This window comes from Mixophyes fleayi, chromosome 12 (assembly GCF_038048845.1).
Source record: "Mixophyes fleayi isolate aMixFle1 chromosome 12, aMixFle1.hap1, whole genome shotgun sequence".
Classification (NCBI taxonomy): Eukaryota; Metazoa; Chordata; class Amphibia; order Anura; family Limnodynastidae; genus Mixophyes; species Mixophyes fleayi.
Window position 1 is genome coordinate 56,107,921 of NC_134413.1, and position 19,012 is coordinate 56,126,932.

General features: G+C 43.2%; 1 protein-coding gene and 1 long non-coding RNA gene across 5 annotated transcripts in view; one reads left to right on the top strand and one right to left on the bottom strand.

Moving 5' to 3' along the window:
• EXD1 (exonuclease 3'-5' domain containing 1) overlaps nucleotides 1-6,276 on the bottom strand; it is a 208,068-nt gene extending 201,792 nt beyond the window's left edge. For 2 of the 4 annotated variants that reach the window (XM_075193375.1, XM_075193372.1), the window contains exon 1: nucleotides 6,134-6,276. The gene's annotated coding sequence lies outside the window, so the exon portion shown is untranslated. Of the gene's footprint in view, nucleotides 1-5,299; nucleotides 5,393-6,133 lie in introns of those variants that run through there. The other 2 variants (XM_075193373.1, XM_075193374.1) reach the window with 2 other exon arrangements.
• On the top strand, nucleotides 6,259-14,115 carry LOC142109262 (uncharacterized). Its single transcript, XR_012680318.1, has 2 exons — nucleotides 6,259-6,368; nucleotides 13,517-14,115. It is a non-coding gene; the product is annotated as an uncharacterized LOC142109262 (long non-coding RNA).
• The last annotated feature ends 4,897 nt before the right edge of the window (nucleotides 14,116-19,012 follow it).

A 19,012-nucleotide genomic window follows, 5' to 3' on the forward strand; every position in this document is an offset into this window, starting at 1 on the left:
TAAGGAAGGGCGCGCAGTGTCCCCCAGTGTAGTAAGAGAAATTGATTTTATGGTGAGTAAAAATCCTCTTTTCTCTGTCCTACCACTGGGGGACACTGCGTTACCTTGGGGAGCTACCAGAGCTGTGTCCAAGGGCGGGAATGCTCTGGAACGGCTGTGCGCAATATTTTGTGGCCAAAACCCTGCATTTGTGAATGCAAAGGCATGCAACAAAGAAAACAACATGCAGAAGAAACAGACGCTGCCACTCTGTACAACTGCGCCATTGAATGATGCTGTTGTGCCGTACAAAAAGCTGCAACCCTCCTGGAAAGTGCACTGTAAAAGTCACTGGAACCTGCAGAGGGGTACAGACAGAATGTTGGTCGTGATGCAGTGGCAAGAGACCACCTAGACCCTGCCCCCCCCTACGCTCCTTAGCGCTAGAGAGGCTAAAGGGACATTGAATTCCTAAACAGGAACTGTGCGAACCGTTACACAAAAAGACGCACAAGAATGATATACCGCAATCCCTGTGTCAGTGGAATGCAGGCACTAATCGTCATAACCAATAATGTCTCGTACAACGCGCCACTAAATTTCTGGGAAAGAAAATGAGGAAGAACCATACACACTCTCGCCCCGGATCCCCTACGAGATGTGACATCCAAGGGAGCACCCTGCATTGAGCTAACAACTCAATGCACTCAGTGATATCCAAAGGATCACCATATACACTGATGCAACAGCTTAAGCCAATCAGCGATATCTAAGGGAGCACTGATACAGTGCTTAAACCATTCAGAGACATACAAGGGAGCACTCATTCCATGAGCTAAACGGCTTAACTAACTCAGCGATATCTGAGGGAGAACTCATATAGAGAGCGAACAACGTAAGCCCGACATATATACAAGGAAGCACTCATACCATGAGCCAGCAGCTTAAATAATTCAGAGAGTCACCGGAGGCCAAAGCAAGCCCCCTGATGACGAGAACTAGACTCCCTGGAAATTTACAACCAACCAAAGGTGGGCTGAGCCTAAAGAAACCCCTTAAGCAAAACAACCTTCCGATGAGCTAGACAGAGAGCCACGGAAGCTGCACGCTGAAGGAAGAAGGACGGAGACCCGAATCGAAGCCAGCTGGTAAAGAAAACCTTTTAAAGATTCCTGAGCGGGACGTGTGAAATTCTAGGAATTTACACCAACCGAATATAGTTTCTAGCCCAAAGAAAACAGCTGAGGAAGAATCTCCACGGCTGAATTGAAGGTAGCAACCATCTCCCTGCAAGGATTCTCTAACCGAAAAGGTTGGCCATCCGACGCCACAGCGTCAAACAAGATGATGAAAATAAAAAGAGCCGAACTACGAGATGAGGCCGCTCTGGAACCGGGAAAAGAGGGACGACAACACTAGTCCCCTAAACCAGGAGAACACTGCTCTGCGAGACACACGGCGGACCACCAAACTAGCTGGGATGCTCCCCCTCCTAGAAAATCTTGAACCCCCACGAGGAAATTGGACCTGTAAATCACCTGTACACCCCCTAAGTTCTAGGGAGACCCGACTTGGCTATGGACAAATCCACCTGAGGGTCATTAGATTGAGAGCGGATAGAGAAAACAGGTTAACATGTGAAAAGAACCTGGGCTCCCTCTCAGAGAGCCCTATGACCTAACCAGGAGAGCACAAAGGTATTACCCTGAAGTGACCCACTTTACCTGGTAAATGATTGATTGCTAAGGCATTCGGCCCTCAATAATAATAAGCTGGTCTAGCTTGGCCCATAGTATGGCACAAGGCACACCTCTCCGACCATCCACAGGTCGACCCCTATCCTGCATTAGGATACGGGAATTCCATAAGTGCTACAAATATGCAACAGCACTGCATTATGAGACCGAATCTCTACAGGTTTTCTGACCCCCTGTACAAGAAGAACAACTGACCCACTAAAAAATCATTGTGACTAAGCATCACCCGAAAGGTAAACTAGTGAATCAAAGCATAGGAATGCTATGCACGTCCAAAACAAGGAAAGGAGCTACCCTTGATGAGAATCTCCCTGTTGAGACATGGGAGAGGTTCCGAATAAGGAGAGCCAAAGATACAAGTAGAAACTTGGTATCCTATTTTGCAAAACAGAAACTCCTGTTACTGAAAGTAAATTCTGCCAGGAGCATTTTGAAACTGTGTAGAAGAGAGATGAGCGTGTTCTTCGGTAGGAAGATACTGAAAACTCCAATCTAGAAGATAAGGCATAAGCCAACGCTTCTAGTGTGGTAGAATAGGCGAAGAGCTGGGTAGGCTCAAAGTAACCACATGTGAACCCAATAATGCAAGGCTGCAAGTATAATATTCTGCTGAAAACGTCTAGCTGTAAGCTAAGCGTTGGGTGTAATAAATAACTTCCACCTCCGGGGAATGTCCCCAGACCTATGGATGTTTACCTGACTGCCACTGTACATAAACTATAATCACCCTTGTAAGGCTAAGCCTGACTGGGGATGTGGCACCCTGACCTCAGATCAACAGAGGATGAACGGATTGAACACGTAAACATCATGGCCTGGTGTCGCTGACATAAAACAAAGAAAGCACACCTACCGCCAGAAGCCTTTGGATACTCGTTTGTAATGGTGCAAATTGAGAGTTCCGATATTGGAACGTAGTCCTGTAAGCATGTGGCTAACTATTGGTATCATAGCTGAATAGCTGTATGCCTACCAGCTATGACGCTGCTGGGTGAATACAAACCACCCCATTAACCCTTAATGTGAATAAAGGCTAGAGAACTTCTTCTGTCCGAGAGCCGCTAGATAAAACCCTTTACCAGCCCCTGCTCTGTGTAGGAGGACTTCTTTGTCTGCTCCCGCCGGGGACAGCAGAATAAGAGAACTGCAGAGCCACAGGATTGTCACCAGCAGGGATTACTTCCCCTGTATTGACTCTGGAGAGGTAGGGGAGGTGAAAATATAGCCAGTCTATTACTGATTACCTGGTCTTTGTCAAAAGACAGACACCAAGGGGTAAATGTATCAAGCTGAGAGTTTTCCGGCGGGTTTTTGAAAGATTCTAGCTATCATTTTGTAGAATGTACTAAATAAATGACAGCTAGAATCTGATTGGTTTTTCAAACCCGCCGGAAAACTCTCAGCTTGATACATTTACCCCCAAGTCTAAGATATGAGGAAAAACATTTTCCCAATTAGGGTGTCACTAAGGCTTAGGTTGAAAACTGAAAACCAAGTATAGACTGTTGTTTTGCAAATGCGAAAACTGTGTAAAGTTTAAGCTGGGATTATCCACCTCATGAGTGTAATCAGAAGGAATATTCCTCTTGCTAGTAAAACAAGATGGAGATAGACATCCTCTGGTGAGAAATGAACTACATCCTTATTCTGACTGTGACAACAGTGAAAGATAAAATCCTGTCCATCTGTGGAAGATGGTGAACAACAGCGTCTTTGTCCGGATGGTTTTATATCTGAACAGCGTAATGCCGCTTTTGTGTTAGCGGACAGATATAAGCTGTGTGGGGGCTTAACCAGCACAGTGTAAACATGTGTAGAAGCATGACAAAGTGTATACTCACGTACCATTTCAAACCTAAAAATCACCTTAATGTGTTCGGCCACCAGAAGCGACAGTGATCTAGACCAGACCTGTTTCTGCAAAACAGCTGAGACCGAAATGGGAGCACCCTGTTTGTAGACCTTAGCCCCGCAGTCTGTGCCGAGGCATTCGGGCTAAGCTGTGGAAAAGATAATTTAAAAATTACATTTCGCACATATATAATGTCACTCCTATTTCCCAGTTGATCCGTCAGAAAACATAAGGAAATGGTAGGCAAAGTAACAGGAAATAAGATTGTGTAACAATTATTTTGAAGACACATATACATACATATATATATATATATATATATATATATATATACACACATATATCATACTGATTTTTCCTCCTGATGAAGTCCATTGCTTTCACGGACGAAACGCGTTGAGTCGTTTCTGAGGACTTTTATTATGTTTGGTACATGCGGTATTAACGAGGTGGGAGTGCCGTGGAGACCCTTTTACAACTGACTGAATTCTGTCTAGACGTCTCTGAATGCATCCCAGATGAGTACCATAAAGATACCATTACATGCATTTTATATAAGATTTTATGTAAGTGTAATACTTACCTTTTATTATTAAATTCTGACTCATGCAATATTACACTATTCTGAGTTTTTTATTGCTCCTATGACGCTGAGGTTCCAGTTTCAATGAGACAGTCCATTTGGATGAGCGATGATACTGGCAGCATTTCTGCAGCGTTGGAGACACCGTTTTTCATATATATCTACCTTAAAGTTCTACAATCTGGTACGCAGATATACTATTATTGGTGATTCCTCTGTGGTATTGGATACAGTGTGTTTTCACGTGTGCATATTTCTAATCACCATTCTGGCCTTATTCTTATGCTGGAGAGCTGTGTATTAAATTCCTGAGTGTGTATTTATCTTATCACACCTTGTTTTCTCTCACATTGCTATTTTAAATTATTGTGGTAATACACTATGTGGTGCCGTCTTTCCTTTACTCCTTTCTAGTTTTCCAGACTTACCATCTGTTTTGGAACTGACTGCCTCCTGTACATTGGACTTTGTGTAAATTACCTTTGTGTAGCGACTTTATATACAGAATTGGGTTACGCGCCCCCTTGTTTGTGGTATCTGTTGTTTGTGCAAAAATATATATATATATATATATATATATATATATATATATATATATATATATATATACATACATACATACACCATACTTGCCAACTCTCCCGGATTGTCCGGGAGACTCCCGCATTTTGCGAGAGTCTCCCGGACGAGTGTGGCAATCTCCCTGATAGGAAGGGGGAAAAATTTAGTTTAAACGCCGCGATTCACCCGGAATCGCGGCGTTTAGCCCCGCCCCCACTGTAAAATGACGCGATTTGCGTCATTCCGTCACGGGGGCGGGGCCAAAATGACGCGATTTCGCAGCCCCGCCCCCTGCACGCCCACGTCCCAGCCGGCATCTCCCGGAAAAAGGAAAAAAAATGTTGGCAAGTATGACATACACACACATACATACATACACACACACAATATGTGGCATAATTGTTCCACATATTACTGAGAACATATCGGTGTAGCAGAACAAAATGCACTATATAGGGAGAGAAAACACAACATGCTTCACTCGAGCCACCATGTAGCAGGGGGCGCTGTAGGAGGTCAAAACGTTTCCGCCATTCCGGTTTTCATCCACACCCCTCATTACATTACCTTTCTTGTTACCTTTTCTTCAAAAGTGACAGTTACACAGCAGTAAGAGCAGCCCATCTGCACTGTGTACCATGTGACTAGTGCAGCCACATGACCTGGTGGTGTCACAGGGACGTTGCTTAGCAACAGCTACACTGAAGGAAAATGAAAAGAAAAACAAAAAACCCCTCTCCAATATCAAAACAAACTAAGTCAGGGGGGAGCGGGATTGTCCGGCTGAAAACGGGACAGTTGGGAGTTATGCAATTAGGCGATTCATAAGAATAACAATTGATCAAATATTTCAGAATTATTATTTCTTCTCTAATCCAAAATACACGAAAGAGAATAGCTGTGAACACAAATATTATCTCTTTAATCACCAAAATGTATAAAGTAATAAAAAAAATCATATGAAATAAAAATAATGCTAAAAAACAAATGGTAAAATTAAAAAAGAATTGCTTGATCAGACTCAAAAAATAATTTTGTGCATATAATGGATAATAACTGCCAAATACATAGGAAAATATGAGTAATAGGAATGCCTACCATAAACTCCATCACCTAAGAAAATTTTAATTCTGTCAAACCAAACATAAAAACATGTAATATATCAAGAAAACCTCTCTGATAGAGAAGACTGTAAAAAATGTGTATGTGTAGGCTGGACCTCTATATCTGCTTAAATCAGGGTAAATCAGGCTTAAGAGAAATATTAACACAGCTAATTCATTAACTTTGTCCACCCACTCTTGTACAGTAAATAATACTTAGCTGATAAAATAGTCCTTAAATAAAGGAGCCTAAGGAATAGCAATAAAACAGCTAAATGAGAAAATATTTTCCACTCACGATCTCTCTGATCACAGCTGTCTGTTGTTGTTTCTGAATCTGATAGTTCTGTCTGTATTCGCGGCTAAATCCCCTTCAGTTTAGGAATCACCACACCTCACTTTAACATCACAGGGTCATGTGACTGAAGCGGTCACATGATACACAGTGTAGACGGTCTGCTGTAATTCTATGATAGTCAGTACAATAGCTGCAACATTTATTTCTGTTCCTGAAGTCCCTTGTGTAGAAAAAGGTAAGAGGAAGGGATAATGTGATGGGGAGCTAGATGTGTGAGTCAAACGTGTGATTGAAGCTGTAGGGCAGAGAGGAGCATATGGGAGTATGTGTGAAGCTGCAGGGTATAGGGGGTCATGTGTGACTGACGCTGCAGGGCATAGGGGGCATGTGTGACTGACGCTGCAGGGCATAGGGGGCATGTGTGACTGACGCTGCAGGGCATAGGGGGCATGTGTGACTGACGCTGCAGGGTACATGGCATACTTGCCAACTCTCCCGGAATGTCCGGGAGACTCCCGCATTTTGTGAGAGTCTCCCGGACTCCCGGGCGAGTGTGGCAATCTCCCGAATTCTGCCCACTTCACTAGGAAGTGCCCCACTTCCTAGTGAAGTGGGCAGAATTAGATCCCAAACGCCGCGATTCCCGGTGAATCGCGGCGTTTGGCCCCGCCCCCGCTGTCAAATGACGCAATTTGCGTCATGACGTCACAGGGGGCGGGGCCGAAATGACGCGATTTCGGCCACCCCGCCCCTTCACGCCCCCCTCCACTGGCTGGCTCCCGGAAGGGAGCTGAAGAAAGTAGGTAAGTATGGTACATGGAGGTATCATCATCATCATCATCATTTATTTATATAGCGTCACTAATTCCGCAGCGCTGTACAGAGAACTCATTCACATCAGTCCCTGCCCCATTGGAGCTTACAGTCTAAATTCCCTACTATAGACACACACTCACACACAGAGACAGACAGACAGAGAGGGAGAGACTAGGGTCAATTTTTTTTTTTGATTGCAGCCAATTACCCTACCAGTATGTTTTTGGAGTGTGGGAGGAAACCGGAGCACCCGGAGGAAACCCACGCAAACACAGGGAGATCATACAAACTCCACACAGATAAGGCCATGGTTGGGAATCGAACTCATGACCCCAGTGCTGTGAGGCAGACGTGCTAACCACTAGGCCACTGTGCTGTAAGCAATGATTAGAGGTATGTGTGAATGTACTGGGTATAGGGGGGCATGTGTGATTGAAGCTGCAGGGCAGAGACAGGCATGTGTGATTGAAGCTGCAGGGCATAGGGGGCATGTGTGACTGACGCTGCAGGGCATAGAGGGGGCATGTGTGACTGACGCTGCAGGGCATAGAGGGGGCATGTGTGACTGACACTGCAGGGCATAGAGGGGGCATGTGTGACTGACGCTGCAGGGCATAGAGGGGGCATGTGTGACTGACGCTGCAGGGAATAGAGGGGGCATGTGTGACTGACGATGCAGGGCATAGAAGGGGGCATGTGTAGCTAAAGTTGCTTAGCAGAGTGGCATGTGTGACTGAAGGTGCTGGGCAGAGAGGGGCATGTGTGACTGACGCTGCAGGGCACAGGGGGGGCATGTGTGACACGCTGCAGGGCAGAGATGGGGCATGTGTGAAGGTGCTGGGCAGAGAGGGGCATGTGTGACTGAAGCTTCAGCTTATAGGGGGGCATGTGTGACTGACGCTGCAGGGCATAGAGACGGGCATGTGTGACTGGAGCTGCAGCGCATAGGGGGGCATGTGTGACTGACGCTGCAAGGCATAGAGGGGGCATGTGTGACGCTGCAGGGTATAGGGGGTCATGTGTGACTGATGCTGCAGGGCATAGGGGGGCATGTGTGACTGACGCTGCAGGGCATAGAGGGGGCATGTGCGACTGACGCTGCAGGGCATAGAGGGGGCATGTGTGACTGACGCTGCAGGGCATAGAGGGGGCATGTGTGACTGACGCTGCAGGGCATAGAGGGGGCATGTGTGACTGATGCTACAGGGCATAGAAGGGGGCATGTGTAGCTAAAGTTGCTTAGCAGAGTGGCATGTGTGACTGAAGGTGCTGGGCAGAGAGGGGCATGTGTGACTGACGCTGCAGGGCATAGGGGGGGCATGTGTGACACGCTGCAGGGCAGAGATGGGGCATGTGTGAAGGTGCTGGGCAGAGAGGGGCATATGTGACTGAAGCTTCAGCGCATAGGGGGGCATGTGTGAATGAAGCTTCAGCGCATAGGGGGGCATGTGTGAATGAAGCTTCAGCGCATAGGGGGGCATGTGTGACTGACGCTGCAGGGCATAGAGGGGGCATGTGTGGCTAAAGTTGCTTAGCAGAGTGGCATGTGTGACTGAAGGTGCAGGGCATAGGGGGGCATGTGTGACTGATGCTGCAGGGCAGGGGCAAACGCAGGATTTCTAGGGGGGGGGGGTTTCCAAATGTTTTCATGGGGATGCCTATTTAACAAGCATTGTGGTGGTGCTTGTAACACAGCAATACCTGTTCTGTTATTGGCTACTCAGGATGGTGATAATAGAGTAATTTAATTTAAAAAATGCTTTATTCTTTGAATATAGTATTTTTTTTAATGAATTCCTTGTGTAGCGTTTTTTTAAATAAATTTGTTTTCTTTTTAAAAACTTTAAAAAAAGATCCACATTGTTGGAACCAAAAGCCCAATATAGTTAGTATAGTTTACTGCTGTTAAAAATGTACTTATGGCTGGAGTAAGGAACTATTGATAAATAGACCCCAGTGTCACTAATATATATACAGCATTATTAACAGCCACTCATCTTCCCTCAAACATGCTGTCTGCTCCCTGCCATCTGTGGTGTTGGGGAATAGGGACAGTGGGCTCCATGCGGCAACCTGCTTCAGCATACTACATGTGCACAGTTGCAGATCTCAGGAGACTGTGATTTGAGTGTGGTGGTGGTGGGAGTTCAGGTCAACTGAAAAACACCCTAAGGGCTAGATTCACTAAACTGCGGGTTTGAAAAAGTGGAGATGTTGCCTATAGCAACCAATCAGATTCTAGCTGTCATTTTATAGATTGTACTAAATAAATAACTAGAATCTGATTGGTTGCTATAGGCAACATCTCCACTTTTTCAAATCCGCAGTTTAGTAAATATACCCCCCGGAGTTCACCTGGGGCACAGATAGGTTGAGAGAACAAATGTATAGAGACATACACACAAAGGGGGAGAAAGAAAGGCACACAAACATAAGGGGTCAGAGAGAAACACACATGAGGAGACAGACAGAGAGACACAGACACACACACATGGGTAGGAAGAAAGGGACAGAACCACACAAAGCGATATGCACATACATAAAACAGGGGTGGTCAGAGTCATATATGGGGAGACAGGTTAAATTGGAGGGAGACAAACACAAAGGCAAAACTGAGATAGTAGGAGAAGATAGATACAGAAACAAATGTGGGAGACACAAGATACACATACATAGTGAGGAGCAGGGGTGAATTGAGAACTTTATGTGGCCCTGGAAAAAATTCTGAAAGCAGCCTCAAGTTGCATGTGTGGTAGACGATGGTGGACAAATCACAGCAATGGCAGGTGGGGGTTCTCACAATAGGTGGAGCTTGCATACAAGTATGCAACGCATGTTTAAAATGAGGTCAAAACAACTATTGCCATACGCTACTCTTCTGAAAAATGTGATATATCTAATACTTTAAGAATATAGTTGCAAGGTATCCTCAGGGATTTGCAAAGGCGCAAGGGGGCTGTTGATGTAAACTTTGCACTAGGACCACTACTTTCTAGAACAAGCCCTGGCTGATGTCACCTAAAAGGGTGCAGATTTAGGGAAAGGGTATTATCAGTGATGTCATTATGTCAGTCACATAAGTATTTAGGACTAGAAATTATGCAAAACTGTATGAATATCACTGTGGCATAAGATCCTAAAGCAACAACAAAAAACTTTACCTCATCTTGTGTACCCATGCATATTTAATCATAGAGGGGTGAATTTAAATTGAAATGCGTACTTTGTTTCTGTACCTTTATAATGGTGTCATACCTAGTGTGAAATAAACATATTTGCAAGCCTTTATTGAACAGAGGAAGTACTTACATTTTGCAGTAAATAGCAAGGTTTGTATTAATGGCTAAAAACTAAAGACATTAAGTGGGTAAAGATTCACTATATAGATGTTATTAGCATATATATATATATATATATATTATAAATGCTTAGTGGCGTCTGTCTGTCTGTGTGTGTGTGGAAACAAAAAACCAAGTTGCAGCGCCACCTGCTGGGCAGAGTTATACACTGACCTACTAAATTCTTAGTGTGTGTGGGGAAAAAAATTCAAAAAGGGCTGAAATTTGGTAGGGCTCAAACTCATTTTCGTGAGGTAATTTTACCTCATGAACACACATGTGTAGAGGCGTGCGTTAGTGTGTGTGTGTGTGTGTGTGTGGAAAAAACTATTTTCTCAGAAAGGGCTCATCCAATTGACCTGAAATTTGGTATACTGACATTATTTGACAAAAAAATTAGAATAGTCAAGTCAGTTAACTTCCATCATCCCCCCTTCCCCCCGTGGGAGGGTTAGTAAAGGCTAAATTTACGAGTTGAGGGGTCAAACTCATTTTCGTGAGGTAATTTTACCTCATGAACACACATTAAAAAGGCCGCTTGCGTCGGGAAGTAACGATCTTCCCCTGAGGAGGCCTGGGCTAGGCCCAAATGCATGACAAGAACCTTTTTAAGACCTTAAGTATCTTGATTTGACTAGAATGCATGAGTATCATGCACGGGTTAACTTGTGTGTGTGTGTGTGTATATATATATATATATATTCCATAAATAAAGTAAATGCAGGTCTTTTCTTGTTGGCTCCCAATGACACTTTTTATAGTTCATGATCAAATAAGAAACCCAGGAAGGATGTAGCATGAAATAATCTTTGCCAACATAAGATAACAGATGTCTGCTGTATATAGACAAAAATGGTTCCTACCTGCTCCGTGCCTGACCTTTCCTGCAGAGTAAGCAGTCTCACGAGATTAGGCTCCGCTGGCCGCAGTGAGAGAGAGCATGGCAGCTGATTTGCTGTCAGAATCTCTATTTTGGAACACACACAGTTGGTGAAACCCCTTTTGTGTCAGGACCAGCCTCAGTGAGACTATGCAGCAGAGCTGCCTCCCGCAATGCTGGATAAAAAATAAATACATCACTAATTGACTTCAACAAAACATGCTGGAGGTGAGGGTTCGAGCAGAAGGGGGTTTCTGGGCAACTAGAACCCCCCCCCCCCCAAGTGCGCCCCTGCAGGGCATAGGGGGCATGTGTGATTGACGCTGCAGGGCATAGGGGGGCATGTGTGATTTAAGCTGCAGGGCATAGGGGGTTATGTGTGAAGGTGCTGGACAGAGAGGGGCATGTCTGCGACTTTAGTGTCACAGCGCAGATGACTGTAACGCTCTGAGCCCCCACTCACAGTGCTGGATTCCTCTACAGGACCTGGCCATAGTCGCTACAGGGGTTCCCAGGCAGTGATTGCAAGAATGGCAGTCACTGCTTCACAATGCTCTGTAGGACAGCAAGACTGTGAGTGTTAACCTTTGCCACCACAGTGCTGGACGATAGGTTTAGCAAGATGATGTGGGCCACAGGAATGGATACCTCAGTTGGGGCAGGCTTCATGTTTCCTTAAGGGGCCTGGGTCAGGTGGGGGATACTGTGAATATGTTATAGCGATGGCACAGGGGGGCATGTGTCATGGTTGTAGCGCTGGCACAGGGGGGCATGTGTGATGGTTGTAGCGCTGGCACAGGGGGGCATGTGTGACGCTGCAGGGCGTTACCACATGACAACACTCACCATCTTTTCTCTGATATTCCCCATGGTGCTCATTATCTTTTCCCTCACAAGCCCTGTGCCCACAATCGTGTCTCACTGTCGCCCACCAGCTTTTCCCTCACAGGCCCCGCTGCCTCAATCCTGACACCTCTCTTACTTCAAAATGAGAAGAGGCATCTTTTATTTGAAAGAGGAGTACAGCCTTACCAGCAAATGTGATAATAATACAGAGACCGTTATTGCCATAGATGTTGTGGTTTTGTTTTTTAAAAAATACTGTATTTAGTCACATTTTGCTCAGATGATATTTTCATTACAGGCCATGAGTATAATTGATTTTCTCACAACACCGTACATAAAAGACTTATCAATTATCTCACAAAAATAACAATACATCCAGTTTTCTAAGCACTTTATTAGGTGTCATACTTCTGCCTTCTCACTTATCCATAACTTAATTTTTGCTATTTTTCAGGCATTCATTGTAGGACACCAGGAACCATTGGAGAATAGTGTAGGGACCAGGCGAAAGGGCAATATAAGACATTCTGGAAGTTCACTGACAGTGCTCCTGCTCTATACCCCTCTCCTGTTAGGCCCTCAGTTTGCATTAATTGCCCAGCGTGGCAGGGCATATTTTTTATTATTGGGGTGGTCTCTAAAGTCAGCGACTTCAGTGTCACAGCGCGGATGATTGTTTAATGCTCTGAGCGGAAGAACGGAGGTAACGACGTAGTGTTTACGCTAATGCCCCCACTCATAGTGCTGGATACCTCTGCAGGACATGGCCATAATCGCTACAGGGGTTCCCAGGCAGTGATTTCTGGAATGATAGTCACTGCTTCACAGTGCTCTGTAGGACGGCAAGACTGTGAGTGTTAACCTTTCCCACCACAGTGCTAGAAGATAGGTTTAGCAAGATGATGTGGAACACAGGAATGGATACCTCAGTTGGGGCAGGCTTCATGTTTCCTTAAGGGGCCTGGGTCAGGTGGGCGATACTGGGTATATGTAAGCCCCCACTAGGCACTGGACTGGTGGAGGGTGCGTCCTTTTGAATAGCTACCAATGCATTTCTGGAGGGAGGTGCTTAAATAGTGCCCATATGACTGGTTCCTACACTATATCCCAATGTTTCCCAGTGGACTATGTATAAAAATCCTATCATTTCTTCTATGTTTTATTTCCCTGATTATTATTGCAAAAATAAAACATTTTTCCTGGTACTACAAAGCAATTTTTGTTATATACTCCCCAGACTGCTGCAACCTCCATGTTGCTGTAATGATATCTTGATCCCCTACAATCCAATCAAATAGTTGCTGCAGGAATAACCTCTCTACTCTCCATCATCAATTATTGTCGTCCTACTGAAACCATCCTGTCTTCCATTTTAGTTATATTTTCACTACAAAAGTATTTAGTGCCGTCATATCCATTTCCACTTGTTACATCTATTATCACAGTCTCTGTACATACCAACCCTCTGCTCACGCTGACGCTTTTTTTATTTGCAACTTCCAGGTTACCTCCGCTCTCAGGACTACGACCCTTCTTGAATGCTGCCCCTGGAAATCTTCAACAGAATCTCTGTCAAGTATCGTCTCTAACTGCAGGATCCTGCTGAAAACTCACCGGTTTAACGAACAGTTCAAATGATGCTTGTGACTTACTTCTCCCAGAGCTGCGCTCCAGAGGGGAAAAGGACATGTTCTGGAGCGGACTGTTATGGGTTTTCTTTTTTAAAGTGTCCGTTCATCAAGCGATATTAACGAAGGAGAAAGCAAGAAACCTAATAGAGACAGTTTATTATTTTATTTCTACTCTCGAACTTCATGTTATTATCCCACCTGATAATGCCTTATGAAATTACCGCGAAGAGTGATAGTTATGTTGTAGCTTGTTATGATGAGGACCAGCAAGTGGAATATATTACCTGATATTGTAAATGGACGTTATCAGACATTTGTGTGTGCTGTTACATATTACAGACAGCTGAACTTGTAATATACTGTATATTTGAATACTTCGTAAGAAATACATAATGTGATGTAAACAAAACATACTGAAAGCAGCTTTTTTGTATATTTGTAATAAACTAGTTATTTATTTCACCATTAAAATGACTACATCTTTATTTTCTTTGCTTGCTAAACTTTCTCAAAAACATCTTAATCTTAATGTTTAGTATATCAAGTCTGTACTTTACCTGTAATTGCTATGCCGACCAAGGTTCTCCCCCAGCAATGGAGGACCTAGGAGGGGGTGACTGATCCAGGCAGCTGACCGGACCAGCACACTCATGGGGGTATATTTATTAAACTGTGGCTTTGTAAGAGTGGAGATGTTGTCTATAGCAACCAATCAGATTCTAGTTATCATTTATTTAGTGCATTCTACAAAATGACAGCTACAAAATCATTGTTTGCTATAGGTAACACCTCCACTTTTTCAAACCTGCGGTTTAGTAAATATACCCCATTGTCTTGCACTGTGTGTGATCTAATTATTTCAATAACCTATTTAGTGCTGATACCATGCCATAAGCCTCTCTGTGAAAATGGTGCACAATAATTCACAATGTACAGTAAGTTACACACGTAGGACCACTACCCACAACTTGGACATACACACTGCTTTTTATGTAGCACATTTTCTTTTGTTTACAAGCCACCAGACCTGGAAGATAAGTTTTAACCCAACCCCCCCTTCTCCTGTATGTTAGATATTTGTTACATGTCTATATGTGACCCGTGTGGAAGAGATCTTCACACTTTCCTCGTGTCCTACAAGCATGCCAAATATTAGATAAATGCATATAGTATACCTGCTGAACCAAGGATTGTAAAACAAATAATATACTTCTATCTATTCTCTTATCTTTTGGAAAAAAAGTAATGACATAGTTTACCAATATATTATGAGAACCATCTGCCACATATTAGAATTTTTTATTGAATGCCTACATTCCTTTTAGCCTGACAATTATTACATATTTACACTTGTTATGATTGAATATGTCCAAATTTTGGAAAAAGATGCATCTAGCATGAAGTCTATTACACCACATCTGATTATAAGAAGGTTCCCCGCATAATAAACTTAATTTTCCACCTATATCAGCAAGAAGTTACTTGTAATGCAATTTGCAACTGATCCATCGTAATCCCACAGGTGTTTAATTGGACAGTGTGCCACTAACTACATCTTTATTCACTCCAGGTAATTTTAAGTTAGGTGTGTGTCTGATTCTAAATTTACCATGCACAAATGTGGTGCACTCTAATTTTAATTGCACGCTGTGCCCTCCACAATAAGTGCTGAGAGACAAAAGCTGTGGCATTGAAAGAAAAACAATTATGCAAATAATCTTAAGAATAAAGATCCTGTTTTATTAATTACTAGCTGAAGTACCTGCCGTTGCCTGGGTTTAAATCTTCAACCTATTAAGTTATCAATGAGTTGGATGTAACTGTCAACCTTTTCGAAATAATTAGAAGCTTAGCAGTTCTTCCAACACACCCATTAGGTGGCTGCCCAGTGTCGTTTTTGTTTTTATATTAAATGTCATTGAAATCCATCTAATGGAAGGACCAGAACAGGCTCGTCAGGTCAAAGTTCTGCCCAGCGTACACCACACCAACGGGAGGTTCTACCGGGACCCTAACCTCCCTAAAACCTGGACAGGATCCAACTGGACCATCTCGCATTGGTTTCATTCCACTCGGTGCAGGGGTATCTGAATGCATAACTGGACAGACAAGCAGCCCAATGATTTTCATATATATATATATATATATATATATATATATATATATAAGATTTTACTGTGATAGGGCATCCTCAGAATCATTCCTCCTCTTGTCTGCCTTACATTGTTCACCATTCTACGCTCTTGTTATAATTGCCATACCTACTCACAGTGCCCTTCTTGAGTATGGTTCCAGTAGGATTAGGATAGAGAAGAGGTATCCTAGTACATGGACAGGAGACAATGACTGGGGAGTCACCAGACCCATTGTGGTTAATAATGCCACATAAGTACCCTTTGAGTAAAATATACACCATGGGTATATCCAAGTACTTTTTAACTAAAAATGTTAACACTAAAATCTGAACATATCTTGGAGGGGGGGGGGGAATCGTGTCATTTTGGTACCGCCCTTAATTATACATTTATGCAGCAGTGTTAATATGACCCAGGTGGCAAAGCCTACATTACGCGGTTTGCTGTGACTCACGTCATGGAGGACCCCATCCTGACCACTTCACTGAGATGTGGCAGGATGCGGGAAAACCAACAAGGTACTGCGGGAGATCTGTGCAGAATTAGGGAGTCTCCCGGACAATCCGGGGGAGTGGGCAAGTATGATTAAAACATAACCTAAATTATACACTACAAAGCATACAAGTATAATAGTCAACTTCTGTAAGCAAATCTACATGCTCCAGACTGAATTGAATATGCCCCAGAGAGTACTAAGTAACACCATACAGTTGGCAACTATAATTGTCTGCTGGTGAAAACAAGTTCTGTGAATAGAGAGGGAGAGGGGGCTCTTCATATATCGCTAATGAATGCTAATGTGCATTAAGGTTCTAGCATAAAATAATAATTGCAAATAACATTTCTCATGGGCTAATATCTACACATTATCCTTTACTTTGAGTTGACCTTTCAGTTTGCATTTCTTGCTGTTACTTCCAATTTATGACCCTGTATCTTCAGTTTCTCTATTTCTCACTCTAAAATGATCTTGTTTTTAGATCTATACACATCCATATGGATCATTTATGAGTAACCACAAGAGAAATTAACTCTTAAAAGGTTGTCCCAATAAGTTCATTTTATCTTTAAAAAAAAAAATGGCTAAACAAATATTATTATTTTTTTAGGTGATCTGGAAACAAATTCAAGACAAAATTCACATATTATACTATCCATTTTCATGTTATTTAGTACTGATACTACCATCACCAAAAACAACCTCAGTAATATAAGACAGTACAAGTGTGGCTAAGAGCTGGCTAAATCCTATTTCCCATACAGTCAATGTACCAGGTACCTACACTGAAGGGGATTTAGCTGGCTCACTCTGAGCTGGCTAAATCCCCTTCCAATTCATGACCCGGCCAGCTGGGGGCCAAAAGGTACCTTCGGTGAAGGGGATTTAGCTGGCTCACACTGAGTGTGCTATTTCCCTGGTAGGAACAAATACCTGATCACAATGGTTCCATATTCTTAATTGCTTTGTTCCAACAGCAAAGGTGAAAAAGCATTCAGGAATATATTTACTAAACTGCAGGTTTGAAAAAGTGGAGATGTTGCCTATAGCAACCAATCAGATTCTAGCTGTCTTTTTGTAGAATGTACTAAATAAATGATAGCTAGAATCTGATTGGTTGCTATAGGCAACATCTCCACTTTTTCAAGCCCGCCGCTTACTAAATATACACTTAAGAGTATCCGGAATGCTTCTACACAGTGTTGGTCTTGGCAATGACTGCTGCGTTTCGTCTGCACTTTGGAGACTTTCTCAAAGCCTCCAGTCCTTGCACCGGTCCATCTAGCCATCGGCCCTTTTGACATTTGCCAGATGGCCTGTCCGTCTCTGGGTATTGTTCTATGGCTACTCAGCAGAGTTTAAATAGGAGATATCACAATCCAGACACATTACATTTAAATACACAATGTAGTCCTCTGTAATTAAATATAGAGCACTATCTGTGGACCATGAGACTGTGATGTGCATTCGTACAGGAATAGTGGACAGTAATAGTTTTGTCTAAACTGACGGAATGGACTAGACTGCATGTATACATAAAATAAGGAATTCATGTTGCTAACATATTACCACTTAATAATACTGTGACAGGATGGACCGCCTATGCCACCCTGTCTGTTGTTGCTGGGAACCGGCTGGGCTTACTTTGCCACCGTTCACTTTCGTTATCCCAAATGCGCCCTCTTTGTTGCAATAGCAGGAGCTTACAAAGGCTGCCACCACTGGACTCCTATACCGGCATCCAGAACCGGGTTTCTTCTGGGTACTGAGTATTGGGTACTGGGTATCTCGGTGCTGGTGTACCTGGGCTGGTACTCCTGACCTCTTACTATGGATCAGGGAAGGTGTGGATGGATCCCACCTGCCCTATCACACTGACCAGAGCTGCATGGGTAGCAGGGAGAGCGGTGGTACCGGAAAGCTTGGGTCTAAACCTCAGAGACAGCCAGAGAACAGATTAGATTTAGGGTCTAATCGGCAGGTCACAGGAATACAGCAATACTGAAGATGTTTTCAAGCAGGTCTTTGAAGCAAGTGATGTTTACTTGCTCTCACACTGGTTGGAGGCACCAGTGATCAGGTCAGATGAAAATCAGAAGAACAAGTTTCCAATACAAGCTGGTGCCTTTTATACAATTTAGACACAGGCTATTTTTAGCACCAGGATATAACCTATTTACACAAACATGGATTTACTTTGCATTGCAAAGCCACTAATATTTACACTTGGCTATGGAATGCTCAGAAACCTTGCTGTGATTTCCTGGATGGCTGGAGACCCACTAGCAAGTCAAAAGGTCTGACTGGCATGAATACTTCAGACAGTCGCCGAATACACATTCCCACAGAACAACATAAAACCCAAAACAAGCCACTTCACCACATCACAATACACCAAAGGCTTGATAAACAAAGGCTCATTGTATCCGATATATATACATCAGACATAATGCATACATACTTTAGCCTCTAGAGAGGCTAAACAGAAAAAACACATTTTCTACCTTGGTCTCAGAAATAACGATTTCCTATCTCAAAATATACACAATATTAAAAATAAGGTCATTGGTAATTTAATATAAATAAGCGCCCCACGCTATTTCCTTTAAATAAATTCACACCATAAGTTATTTATATGTGATCCAGTCATAAATACAATATCTATAACTTTAGATATGTGACAAATATGGGGAATGTGTAGGCTATAAAAAGTATATGTTTGAGGTGATATTAA